Here is a 13,846-nt window from a genome sequence, read left to right on the forward strand (position 1 = left end):
CTCAAGGGCACCACACAAAAGGGCTGATGCTATAGTATGGCCTGTCTCCAAGAACAAAATCAACTTTAATGAAAAACTAGTTACCAGAATTTTGCAGAGTTAAAAAAAAATGAGAGAGAGGGAGGGAGGGAGGGAGAGAGAGAGGTTAGAAAAAACAAAATCAGGGTTGCCTCTCACCCCATGGAATGAACGCAGGAAGGAAGGAAGGAGAGGGGGAGAGGGGGTGGGAGAAAAGTTTTTAAAAATGAGTGAAAAGATGTCAAAATCAAGGCATGAAGTAAGCATGCCTTAGGAGATAGATGCCTCTTTGCTGATGTTATGATATTACTTTTATAGTTTCAACTTGGGTTGTTGAGAAGAGTTGGTTCCTACTGTGCTAATAATTGTTTTAAAATTAATAAATGAAAGTCAACAGTTAGGGTGTTTGGAAAATAACATCATAGCCATAGAAGTCTATTTGATGGTGAGTCAATAGAGTGAATTAACATATTTCCTTATTTAGGGTAGTTTTCTTCAGAACTGAAAGTTCACTCACTCTTGTTCAATGAAGCGTCTTTAGAGCAGAGACTCAGTGAATTTGCTGCTTAAATTTTAAAAACCATCCAGCTTCCTTAGCCCAATATATTAAAGTCTGTATTTCCAAGCTCCTATATCAAACTATAGTTAAAATAGTTCATGCTTAGTACAATTCCAGTCCCAGCATCTGAAGAGTATCTTAGAGATGGATAAAAGAACTTTAGCTTCTGCCCTCAGAACTAATTTAGGAAGTTGTTCATTTTTCTCTCTCACTAAAATTGGGGAATATTATTATTGATCTAAAATGAAATTAGTGGAAAATGAGAGAACCCCAAAATCTGGTCTGTCAGAACCAACAAAATTTTAATTACAGCCCAATTTCCTTGAACATCTGACAAATCCTATTAGGAGCTGTGGTTTCCCTGTCTCTTGCATTCTCAGAGAACAAGTTCAAGAGAAGGGTGCACAAGGAATCTGGGATATCCGAGCAGAGAAAGATACACCCAACCTCAGTAAGGTTGGCACATTGAAGTGGATGAGCTGCTACAAACAGACCTCCCAAATTGCGAAGTATTGAGACACAGAAATGCCTTAATATCTCAGGGTCGCATTTATTTGAGCAAGATTTGAAAAGCTAGTCATAATGGTTAATTAAAGAAATATAATCAACTGCTTATAATGAAAAGGATTTTATTTGTGGAGCCCCAGTTAAGAAGATGTCATGCATCTTAATACATCTGTTATTGGAATGTCTACTGTCTAAGAAAGAGAAAGATCTTGGACTGCATTGTTAGACAAATGATCCATTGCTTAAATCAAAACAATTGATTTCCTGGGTGGTCAGAATTCCAAAATTACATGTAATGCAGCCTCTTATTGGAGCAAAACTCTTCCATTGAGAACTGGATATGTGGGTATGACTGTGGCAAATTTTAAGGGTAATGCATAAATATGTTTTCCAGTCTTTAGTCATATTATTTCTCACTTATTTTTTTTATTACTTTCCATTTTTTATATATGGACTTATTATGCTCTGTGTTCTACATTATTCATCGACACGGCTTAATGGCTAATTGACAATAAATTCTTCTAATAGGTTCCTGAGAACCAGGTTGGATTTATTAAAAGCTAACGTTTTGGATTTGATCTAACCCCCAATATAACATGGCATTCTTCATTGCTTTTTTAGATCAGTGATAGAATTGCTTCAGAGACCCTGAGAGATAAAAATCAGTTCCCCCTTTTCCACCAGATGTTCCCCAAAGAAGGATTCCAGTACCCAGCCATTGTCCAGCTGCTCCTCCATTTCAGATGGACCCTGATTGGCCTCTTTGCTTCAGACACCGAGAAGGGAGAGAATTTCATGAGGATTTTCACCCCTATGCTGGTGAGGAATGGAATGTGTGTTGTTGTATCACAACGATTCTCTACAGATGGAAATACAGCTCCCCTCTCTAAGTGGAGACAAGTCAATGTCTTTGTTCACTTCCTGGAACATGTTCCTCTTGCAACCAGAGTTCTTCCTTTCCATTCAGCACTTGCACACTTGCCAGGACCCACTGAAGGGAAAGTTTAGATCTTGTCAATCTTGGGTGAAGCGACAATGAGAAGGCACAGGCTTTTCAAATATGTCCACAGTATTTGGAACTTTGCTTTTCAGGACAAAAGTCCTAAGGATGATCCCTTTGAACACAGTTTCTTTGCGGGACCTCAATATCAAGATGAGCATTTTCACTGTTCTGTTTCAAAATCCATCTTCTCAGTCAAAGACAGGGGAAGATGCCCCCAGAAAGCCCCACTGGAGACCCAGTGGAAATGGAACAGGATCCAGGTCCTAAATAACCCCAATGTGTACAGTATCACCAAGACTCTGGCCCAGGCCTTGAATGCTGCCTATTCCTCCATTCTGAAGAGGAGAAACAAAGGGGTCGAAGAGAGTTTGGGGCCTCCAAGGCTGCAGCCATGGCAGGTAAGGGGTCCCGACAAGGATCCATCAGATTTCCTTACTTTTTAGGAAGCATCCAAAGGAGACGGAGGGGAACCATCTGACCTCTTGGGGGTACAAAAGGCCCAGAGATCGGGGCAATATAATTGTTCATGGAAAGGGGTGTTAAACACTGCTAATTTTAAAACGATGCATACATTTTTCAATAAAATACTGTAGGCAGGGGTTTGAAATTAGCACCATAGAATTTTATATTTATATCTTTGAAGGAAACCCTGAGACCATCTAGCTCAACCCTTCCTCTCTGCAGGAATTAAAGCTTTTCTGTCTGATGACAGCTTGGTCTTTGCATGAAGATTGTAGGAGCTGAGCAGGTGGGGGTTCAATGCATTATCTTGTTAGAAACATTATATTCCAACAACTCCATTCCCCCCTCCCCCCCCCATGGATTTTGTTGACTTTGAGATCAACTGCTGTTCTTGGCTAGTTGTGCCTGAGAAAGACAAACAGCGAAGGGGAGACTGAACTCCTCTGCTTCACTGAGTTTCCTCTCTTGTAACTGAGTTCATTTTTCCATGCCTGACACTCTGGGATAACATTAAACAGATCTTAAGCTTCTGTGTGACATCTTTCCGTCATTGGAAGAGGGCTGCATCCTCCATTCGCCAATTGAGAGATTGTCCTAGAATATCTAGTTAATCAAAGAGAAAAGTGACGTGCAGTGAGGTTTATGGCTGGTGAGGCACTGACACAGTGGTGGGTTTCAAATATTTTTAGACTTGTGGACTTCAACTCCCAGAATTCCACAGCCAGGCATGCTCAGTTCCGATTTAAAACGACAGCATTTGTTTTTCTCCTTTGTGAAATAAGTTTCCTTTTTTCATTTTCTTTTTCTTCTCCCTTCCTCTCCTTCCTCCCTCTCTCCCTTCCTCACCCTCTCAAACACACACACACACACACACACACACACACACAAGTTGGATTGGACTATCTCTTTTACCCCCTTCCCTCTCTCACTCACTCTCAAACAAACACACACACACAAAAAAAAGTTGGATTGGATATCTTTTCCAGTAACTTAAAAGCAGCTCCTCTGCCATCCCCCCCATTCCCCTGCTGCCTTCCCCAAACACCTCCACCATTGCAAATGCAGCCTGCTGTCTGGGTGGGAAATGCCTGGAACACAATAAAGCCCACCCACTTACCTCCTGCTGGCAGGCTGGGGTGAGAGGAGAAGCAGAGAAGCCGGAGGGGAGCCGATCCGAGCCTTCCAGAAGAAAGAGGCTGGGGGAAAGTGTGTGTGCTACAGCATGGCTCTTTGCCTGGCTTCCGTGGATGACTCTGCTTAACTGTTAAAAAAGCCTCTAAAAAAGCGCCCTCTATTATGAGGCAGGAGAATTGGGTGCCTCACCTACGTCAGGAATGTTTAGGCTTTAACCTTGCTTAACTCCGCTCGAGTGATCATAAAACACCTAAAGTCAGACTAGATGAGGCATGCAGTTCTCCTGTCTCATAGTAGAGGGTGCTTTTTTAGAGGCTTTTTTTAACAGTTAAGCAGAGTCATCCACAGTGAGGCAGCAACTAGCTCAGCTTTTTCCTTTTACATTTTTTTCTTTTCATGATGAGAGCGATGAGGCTGTGCCTCACTTGCCTCACCTGACTGCACATCACTGAAGGTGCCTAAAGAAACAATGGATCCAATTTTGTACAGTCTTACCAAATACCCTACAGGAAGTCCTCGATTTTATATACATTCATTTAGTGACAGTGCCAAGTTCCACAGTCATTAAAAAGTGATTTATGATGGGTCTCACACTTATAACTATTGCAGCATCCCCATTATACCTCATAATAACAATTTGCGTGCACAGCAATCAATATGGATTTACAAGTAAAATTAGGGGCAAAACGGCCTTTGCTTAATGATTGCAAAATTCACTCAACAACTCTAGCAATAAACATTGTAAAATTTAGCACAACTCACTTAATGACTGCCTAGCTTAGCAATGGCATTTCTGGTCTAAATTCTGATCATAAGTTGAGGACTACCCATAGAATGCAGGAGCAGGAAGGTTTGGAGAAGCTTAAACAGGGCTGGATTTAAGCAGGGTTGGGAGACCACCAGGAAATGTCAGGGATAGATTGTGAGGAAGGCAGTGGCCAACCTATCTTGCTATGAAAAAAAGTAGGTGGGGCCCCTTAGTGACTCTGTGCCAATCACTAAGTGACTCTGAATTCTAGTCCCACCTTAGACATCAAAGGCAGCTGGGGACTTTGAGCCAATCACCAGGAGGCTCTGATTTCAATTCCCAGGGCCCAGCTAGGACTTCAGGGCCAGACTCTATGCTGCCCCCTACAGGCAGAGAGTTTCGGCTGAACCCTGGCAAGAGGGAGGGGCTGTGACTGGGGGAGGAGCTCTCTGTGTCCAGGAGTTTCTCTCCTTTGCTCTTGGATGGGGCTGCTCTACCCCAGAAGGACCCAGGGGGAAACTTGGGGTCCTGCTGGACTCGCAGCTCCTGCTGGAAGACAAGGTGGCAGTGGTGACCAGCAGGGCCTCTGCCCAAAATCCGCCCTGCCTTAACACTGACAATGGTTAAGGCATCAGGTTAGGAAGCAGGAGATCCTGAGTTCAAGTCTTGCCTTAGCCCTGAAAGTCTCTTTGCTGACCTTGGGACAGACGCTCTCTTTCAGACAAGCCCACCTCACAGGGTGATTGTTGTGGGGAAAAGAGGAGGAAGAGGGAGAGTTGGACATGTTCACCTCCTTTAGTTAGTTGGAAAAATAATAAAAATAAGATTCCATGCTTCTGTTTGCATGGAATCTGTCCTGGCCTTGTGCAGATCCAGAAATTTCTCTTTTCACCAGGGAGGAAGAGGGTTTTTTTTTTATTATCATCCCTTCCATTTTCTCTCACTCCTTTTTTCACTTCCTGTGGAGGCACCAATAAGGACCCCAGACCCCTCCCAGCCCTGGGACACAACAGGTTTCTCTGTTTCTTTGGGAAAGATTCCTTCCCAAGCAGAGTCTGCCTGAGCCCCATCATTCACTTCCCTTCCTGCCTAGGAGCAGCTGAATTCCTCCATTCAGGCAGCAGGAAAAAGGGAGTTTGCACAGAGTCTCCGGGTGAGTCTCCATTCCCCACAGAGGGTGACACTGACTCCAGAAAGCCAAATCCCCCCCTGGGTTCCTGGACACCTCTGGCCATCACTCAGCTGAGCTCACAGCAGGGCCAGAGAGGCTGCAAATTGGGATGGAAGGGACCACAAACCCTCTTCAAGCCTCCCCAGCCACAACGGACTCTCAGACACAGACTGTGGTCTCACAGAAGCTCCTCAATGGGGCCTTTATGGGGCATCAGGAAGGGTCAGATGGGATCAATCTCACAACACTCATCCTATAGGGGCTGCCTCATCTGCTGTCCCTGGTGGCAGATGGAAGATTGTGAATTCCACTCCTGACACCAGTTTCTGTGGAATCAAATGCAGGAGAAGCCAATAATCCAGGCTCAGTGGAGTTATTATTTATTCAGTCTCCACTGGAGGAATTTCCCTCCAGAAAATAGTGGGAGGAAATCTTACAGACAAAAGGATGCACACATATTTATACATTCCAGGAAAGGAGGAGAAAATGACAATCATACATGTGCATAGTTTATTTAATAGACGATGTAAGCATGAATATTCATAATTAGCACGGCTCACATTACCTCCCCACCCTTGTACTGTTGCTACCCTCAAGAAAGAGTTATTGTGTAAATAAAAAGAAACATCTCAGCTGCATTGGCAAAGCAGTTTGAATGAAATGTACTGAGAAACGAGGGCATCAACGTTCCTCCCTACATTCCGTCTATATTTCTGTCTTGCTAATATGCCCCCATTTCTCCAAGAAATTTGTCTCCTCACAATCTTCTTTTAATTCTCTGGATGAGAAAAAAAAAAAAAACCAAAGTGAGAATTTCTTAGAGGTACACACCTAAACAACAACCCCAAAATGAAATCCTGGACAGCCGTTGTGATCAACAGCTCCTGCACAGTGTGTTTAATTGGCAGATGAAGAAGGAACCATGTAATCGCAATGAATATTTGTCTCCCCAGCAGAGTACCTGGAGGCCACCAGCCTGTCTGCTTTGGTTGGAGGGTGTAAGAATTGGGATGAGATCTGAATTATTTGTGTAAAGAGAATGAACCTGACAGATTCCATTTTGAACAAATACATCTCTATTTTGCTTGCTCAGGCTGGAAAAATACTGCTTGTAACAGCATCCCATGTTTTGCTGACAGCCTGGGTCACTCTGACCCAGCCAGGAATAGCCCAGGTGGGAACTTGGATGTCTCTTTTGATACGGATATGTTTTTGGGAAGTCGGTAATTATCTTGTTATTGTCTAAAGTGTGAGAACGGAGGAAATGAGGAATTTTGGGTAAAGTTTAAAATGTCATTTGTTCTTGACACGCAGGTAACAAGAAAATTTCCCAGAGAAGAACACGGGAAATTTATTTTTGGGCTGCAGCTTAATTATTGCCAATTATTGTCAATATTGCCAACTATCGATCACGCCAAGTACATTTATGTAAGTGTATTACGACACACTTTAATGATACCTATGGGACTTCAACTTGTGTATTTAAGTCTCACCTGTTGCATTGCCCAGGATTCTCTCTGAGAATCCTTTCGTGCGCATGAGAGTTTTCAATAAGACTTCTTCTTATTGATTAATAAAGCTTTTTGTTGCCTATAATCTCCTTGTTTGGTTTTTCTTAAGTATATAGAAAATACATCAGGGATATTGTTCTCACAGAGGGACAGTGGTCCCCATAGAGATAATCATACACCATGGTTGGGTCTTCCCTCCCATGGCTTCCATCTTACTTCTTTTCCTGCTCACTTTCTCACACAGAGACACTTTTAGATGCTGTCAGCAGGAACAATTGCTCAAAGGATTTCTTAAAAAGGTCTAATGTTTATTGGCAGTTGCTGAATATTAAATTCCTCTGAATGACTTTCACAGAGTTGTATTTAGCTAGATTTATTGGGATTAAAGGGGAAAAGTTACAAGAATTACAGTCATTCAACCATTTCCCGTTCTGAAACAAGTAGATATGATTTTCTTTGACTCCTGCATACTATCTAAATGGAAAGAATATCTCCTTTCAAATAAAAGAAAATGTAATAATTCTTCCAATATCATAATGGTATTATATCTCATGCTTTTACATTTGTTCTGGCCGTAAGCTGCTCCTTTGTGTTCAGGTCTGGCCTCAGAAGGATAATGTAGCACTTGGGGATGAAGATGCAGCCCAGCAGACCAGCACTGGAGGCCAGGATGGAGAAGACCTGAACAGCCACCATGTATTTCCCTTTGGTGCTCAGGTAGGTGGGCACAAAAGTCACCCAGACACTGCAGAAGACCAGCATGCTGAAGGTGATCAGCTTGGCTTCGTTGAAGGCCCCAGGCAGATTCCTGGCCAGGAAAGCCACCGTGAAGCAGATGGCAGCCAGGAAGCCCATGTAGCTGAGGGTGACGTAGAACATGACAACAGCCCCTTCGTTGCATTGCAAGATGATCTCTCCAGGCTGGGAGCGGAGGTCAGAGTCAGGGAAGGGGGGAGAAACTCCCAGCCAGATGGAGCAGATGATAATTTGGAGAGCAGAAGAAGAAAGGATGATGGAGTTGGCCAAACTCTTCCCCAACTATCTCTTCACTCGATTTCCTGGTTTTGTGGCCAGGAAAGCCAGCACCACCGTGATAGTTTTGGCCAAGAGAGAAGAAACGGCAACTGAGAAGATGATGCTGAAAACCATCTGTCGAAGAAGGCAGGTGACTTTCCTTGGTTGACCAATGAAAAGAAGAGGAGACAAGAAGCAAAGCAGGAGGGAGACCAGGAGGATGTAGGAGAGGTCCCGATTGTTAGCTTTGACAAGGGGTGTTTCCCTGTATTTAATGAAAATGAATAAAACAAGGCCTGACTTTACGAACAAAAATACAGCAAAAGAGACCAGGATGATGCCCAGAAGTTCTTCATAAGACAGGAAGGTTATAATTTTGGGGATACATTGGACCCTCTCCTCATTTGGATATTTATCATCCGGACACTTGGTGCATTTTCCTGTATCTGAGAAAGTCAAAAAGCATTTTTTCTTTAATATTCTGGTTTTTCTTTTACATTTCAAGAAATACCTTTTTGGGGAAATGCCTAATTCCAAGGACATTTTGTTGCTTAACCATTCCACAGGGGGAAAAAGATAGTATAATTTTCTAATACCTTTATAGCTAAGGTATACAATATTGGATGATTTCTAGTACATTTTGAATAAACACAAAAAAAGAACTGAGCTTCAATGCAATGTTTTAATTTCCACTTTCATAAAAATGCTCTGGATAAATCCATTTCCACCAGGCCTTCCTTTCCTCTGGTGTGGAATGGGACCTTCGGGCTCCTACCCTTGGCTGTGCCTCCTTCTCCTCCAGGCTCCCGCTTCCACGCAGAGGGGCGGAGGCCCATTGGCCAGGCTGAATGCCTGGGGGAGGGCCAACAGAGGAGGAAAACTGGAGGTAAATGAGGGAGCCTGGAGGAGAAGGAGGCCAAGGGTAGGAGTCTGAAGGCCGTAGAGACCCCTCTGGTATCACCCACCTTTCTGAGTGGAGAAGGTCCCCTCTGGACAAGGAACGCAATCGTAGCAGCAAAATGGCTCTCCTTCTCGAGCCCTCTTGACAAATCCAGGCTGACAACTTTCCACACATTTGGACTCAGGCAGAGGCTAAGCAGAAGAAAAGGAATGCCAAAGGAAAGATATTAGGACTCTCTGTCTATGGAAAATGGGGGTAGGCGTGGATATTAGACAAGTAGATTCTGAGCTTCGCGTAGGTAAATATGAAATCTCTGATTCCTTCCAAACAGGTGTAGGAGATGCGACTCTGGCAGTTTCTTTCTTTCGTTCCCCCTTTTTGCTTCTGGCATTTAACATTGCAATAATAAAGGACTTTTCTACTTAATAAAGTCTGGAGGGATGGAATTGAGTAAAGGTTTAAGCATTAAGTGACAAACAACCAGTTCCTCCTCATGGCTGTATTAAAATGCATTCCTCCACTCTTCATTTATCCATGGTTAGGATGAACCCATATTAGATTTTTGAATACATTTATTGTTAAAGATTTATTAAATTGTTATTTTATTAGACTTATTTAAGTAGAATAAAATGTGATTTAAAAGGAAGCTTCTGAAAAGGTTTCTTCTGGACTAGAGAAAGCCTTGCAAAGCTGCTCCCCTTTGACACGAGTTCAAAACAGTCTCCCAGGTAAGAGATAAAGGAAAACATCCTCATAAATTATAGCTGATGATGTTACCTAGTTGGGTAATGAAACATCTGCATGAAAACAAGGAAGCTCAGAGAGCACCAAGGAGCCCCCATGTCAACCCTGAGCTACCAATATTCTCCTTTATTAAGACTAGAGGTTTCTGCATAGTTTCTGCAACTGTAGTGATCATGAGAAAGTCTCCCTGAAAAAGATTAAGTCACAGATCTTTGGCTGCAACAGATGGGAGATGAGTGTGAGTCCTGGGTCAGAAGGAGATATATCTAAGGCCCATCCAGTTATCCAAGAGAAAGTACTTTGTGTTGAAGAACTGCAATAGGGAGACTCCAACTGGCATGGAAAGACAGAGCCACATTTCATATTGGTTAAGTTGGGAGACTCTTTTTCACCCAGAGACATTGGTGGGATTCAGCCGGTTCGTACTACTTTGGGAGATCCGGTTATTAACTTTCTGAGCAGTTTGGTGAACTGGTTGTTGGAAGAAATCATTAGGGCAGAGAACCAGTTGTTGAATTATTTCAATCCCACCACTGCCCAGAGAGACTGAAGCAGTGGCGTAGCGTGGGGGGTGCAGGGGGGGCCGGGCGCACCGGGCGCAACATCTGGGGGGGCGCGCTCGCACTCGCAGCTCTCTGCCCCTGCCTGGCTCACTCACTCTCTCTCACTGCAATGCTGGCTTAGGTCACCCAGCCCAAGTTCCCGCTGGGTGGAAGTTGCCCCTCCCCAAACGCCACTCCGGGCCGACCCAGCGCGCGAGTCCCGGGCATCCCGTGACGCGTGCGCTCTTGCTGAGCTTCCGTGACTCGTCCCCGCTGGCGCCCTTCGCCGCTCTTCGGGCGGTAGGTAGTCGTTCTCCTCGCTTGCCGTTGTCTGAGACGGTGGCCTGTCTTTTCTGGCTCACGTGGTGGCCGGCGGGAAGGGTCTGTGGGCTCCTTTTCTTTCGGGCTGGAAAGAGGTGGAAAGCGGCTCTCCTTGACTTTCTTCTCCTCTCTCTTCCTTCTTCCAAGCACTTTTCAGAAAGGTCTACCGGCTGGGACGGTAGTTTGTAAAGCGAGAAAGAGTGCCGGGCTGGGGTTGGTTTTGGGTTTTGCAAGCAAACGAGAACTGGCAGCCGATTAATAAGAATTATTTTTAAGTAGTAAGTAGCTAGTAAATAAAGTAGTTAAGAAAGCACGCGAAAGGGTATCCTCCCCAGATTTGCTGGAGGCGGTATCCACGACTGTCTTGCTGGAAGCGGAGTCTCTTCGTGGGAATGCATCCCAGCCCCAAACTTGGTTCTTGTTCCTCATCCTGGTTTTAAGGCAAAGCGTAGGCCTTGGGGTTACGCAGACCGGTTTCGGTATTGAACCCAGCCTTATGAGGCTGAGGCTAGCAGAGAGATGGGTTCTTTTTCTGATGGGTATGATGCCAGATTTTGCAAGCCTAGATTCGTTTATCCAGGAACGAACCCAGCTGAAGTCTATGGGAATTTGATTTCTTAGCTCCATGCAGTTTTGGAAGCGTTGCACTGATTAAAAAAATGCACATTGCATCTTGTGGAGAATTGCTAACAAATCCAAAATAGTTCGTGTTTTGTCAAAAATAGGGTGTGGGGGAGGCAGAGGAGGAGAAAACTTCCCTTTGTTCCTTAGACCTCTTACAAAATTCTCAGTCCCTTTACTAAAGGTATTAAAAGGAGATGACATTCGTGATCAGATTTTCTAGAGTATTAAATTGATCTGTAGGTGTAAACCGGCTGAACTGTGTTTGGGGAAACCTTTACTTCTAAAGGCATTTTCAAGGGAGAGTTAAGTTTTCAGGCCACTTAGCAGAGGCTGCTACTCATCTCCCCCCACCTCCCTTACAAATGTATACTTTATTCATTTTGGATTGAGATATTATCTCTTAGTAGATGGCTGGAGGAAAGTACACTAGCATTGCTTGAAACTGCTTCTGTTTGGAGCAAGTAAGCGAAGAGACTTATTTGCCAAAGCCAGTATTTTGCTGACTTCTGGCTCATTAACACTGTAGAGTTTATCCAATCTCTGCCTTTCTCTTGTCTGAGCTAATTGAATTATTAGCTTAAACAAATTTTTGGGAGATGAATTACTATCCCAACAAGTCCTGACAGATACCAGTCTTGTTGGAAGAAACAAATAATGGATGACGTGGTTCACTGTAGTAGACTCTCCCCCCCCCCCCCAAGTCATGCTACGCTTGGTTGAAACCTGGAAAGAAGTAAAACAGAATTTTAGATGTTGTTTTACAAAAAATAAATCATTTTTCACCTCTGTTACAATGTTAACAGAGTCCCATTTTACAATCCCCCCAGTAGCTGTCTCATTTATTGGATTTGTTTCACATATATTGTCACATTTGGATGCTCTTAACTGGGTGGAGCTGATAGAAAGATACAATAGTATTCCTTATGAAGACCATTGGTATCTCTGCTCAGACTTTGAAATTGAGACAGTAGTACACCTGCTTCTGAAATACCATATCTATCATTTTTGGAGGGCAGAGTTAATCTCCCTCTAATTACAACTATCCAGGCTGCTCTCATATGACAGTTGGAGTTAGGGGGCGCAAATTACTTGCCTTGCCCCGGGTGCTGACAACCCACGCTACGCCACTGACCGGAGGTTTGGGAGCTGTGGGAGTTTGGGGATTGTCGGGCAAAGAGAAGGGAAAGGAGGGGCTGGGATTTTGAGGGGGCGCAAATGGGGACAGCCCAACTTTTCTTCGGGGGGGGGGGGAGAGGAAAAGACTTCCCTGCCCTCCGCATCCCTGCTGAGCCCCGGAGACGCTCTGGGCGAATGGAGGTTCTTGCGGACCTTTAACTCGCTTCTCCTGCAGCTCCTCCGCCGCCTTTCTCGGGGGCTTTGCCCGATCCTCTCACTTTCCCTCTTGTTCCCTCCCTGGCTTTAACCCCCCCTTCCTCAATCGCTCTTCTTCACCCACACACAACACGCCCCCACAAAAACACCCCCCCCCCACGCACCCGACCTCCTCCGCGCAAGCCCAGACACACAAACTTCTCCCCCCGCCCCTCTTGCCCCTCCCCAAGGACCTTCCGCAGCCTCCCTGCTCCCCTCTCGCCTCGCCCAAACACACCGCCGTCCTGGCCGCCCCGCGGGTAGCCGGAACGCTCTCACCGCCCCCCACCGTCTCCTCCGCCCTTGAAGCCGTTGCCCCCCAGCGGAAACCCCCAGCGCCCTTTGGAGAAGAGCCGCAGCGCGCAGCCTCCCCCTGCCTGGCTTGGGGAGACGGGCAGGTTCTCTCGGAGGGTCCTTCGAGCATCCTGGCCCCGCCCTGTTCCCAGCCTCCAAGAGAAGGGGAGCCGCTTCCTCTCCCTCCGGACCCTCCCAGCTTCTCTGGTCAATGGGGACCCCCTGAGCGGGATCGCCTGAGAGAGCAGGAGTGGGACTGGAGGGCTGGGTGGGGGGTGTCGGGATCTTCCTGCCCCCTTTTGACGCCTCCCTGATCCTGGGAAACCGGGGTCACGTGATCCTGCGCTGCACCGGGTTCCCCCAAATTCCCTCGCCCGAAGGTTTCACCCACTGCAGGCACTGAGGAGGAGCAGGAGGGACGAGGCCAGTCCTGGGCTTCTGCCTTGCCTGGAAGCTGCGAAGGTCTGGACGGGGAGGAAGCGGCTCCACCTCAACCCTCAAAAAAAAAAAAGCTTTGGCTCAGATTTTCCATCAGAGGAAACTTCTCCTTCTCCAGATGTTGCTGTCCATAAATGGGACAGTGAAGAAGAGCCACACTGGTCCAATTATTCCCCCCCCCCCTGAACTCTTTCTGCAAAGGAGGTTTCGGGAAATCAAGAAAGAATTATATAAAATATATAATCTATAACTTATATAAGATTCCACCCCCACCCCCACACACACCACACCCCAGCTGAGAGCCGTCAAACATGGCATTTCAGGATACATTATAAACAAAACAAAAAAAAGGGAAACTTAAGGTTTGATAGAAGAAAAATAAAAAGCAGACACCAAAAAGAGAGAGAGAGAAATTATCAAACTCTCTAGAAAAAGTTGTTTAGCTCTCTAGAGTGTGATCCATGAGATATATAGCCATTAAAAG

The 13,846-nt window shown here is 45.3% G+C and overlaps 1 pseudogene across 1 annotated transcript in view; it reads right to left on the reverse strand.

Moving 5' to 3' along the window:
• Positions 1-13,054, reverse strand: part of LOC309382316 (vomeronasal type-2 receptor 26-like) — an 83,666-nt pseudogene extending 70,612 nt beyond the window's left edge. Inside the window, exons 1-3 of the transcript in view lie at positions 12,910-13,054; positions 10,505-10,720; positions 8,903-9,027 (exon numbers count right to left, since the gene is read on the reverse strand). The product of the transcript in view is annotated as a vomeronasal type-2 receptor 26-like (transcript). The remainder of the gene's footprint in view (positions 1-8,902; positions 9,028-10,504; positions 10,721-12,909) is intronic.
• Between the last annotated feature and the right edge of the window lie 792 nt (positions 13,055-13,846).

This window comes from Natrix helvetica (genome assembly GCF_964273705.1).
Source record: "Natrix helvetica genome assembly, contig: HAP1_SCAFFOLD_163, whole genome shotgun sequence".
NCBI classification, from domain to species: Eukaryota; Metazoa; Chordata; class Lepidosauria; order Squamata; family Natricidae; genus Natrix; species Natrix helvetica.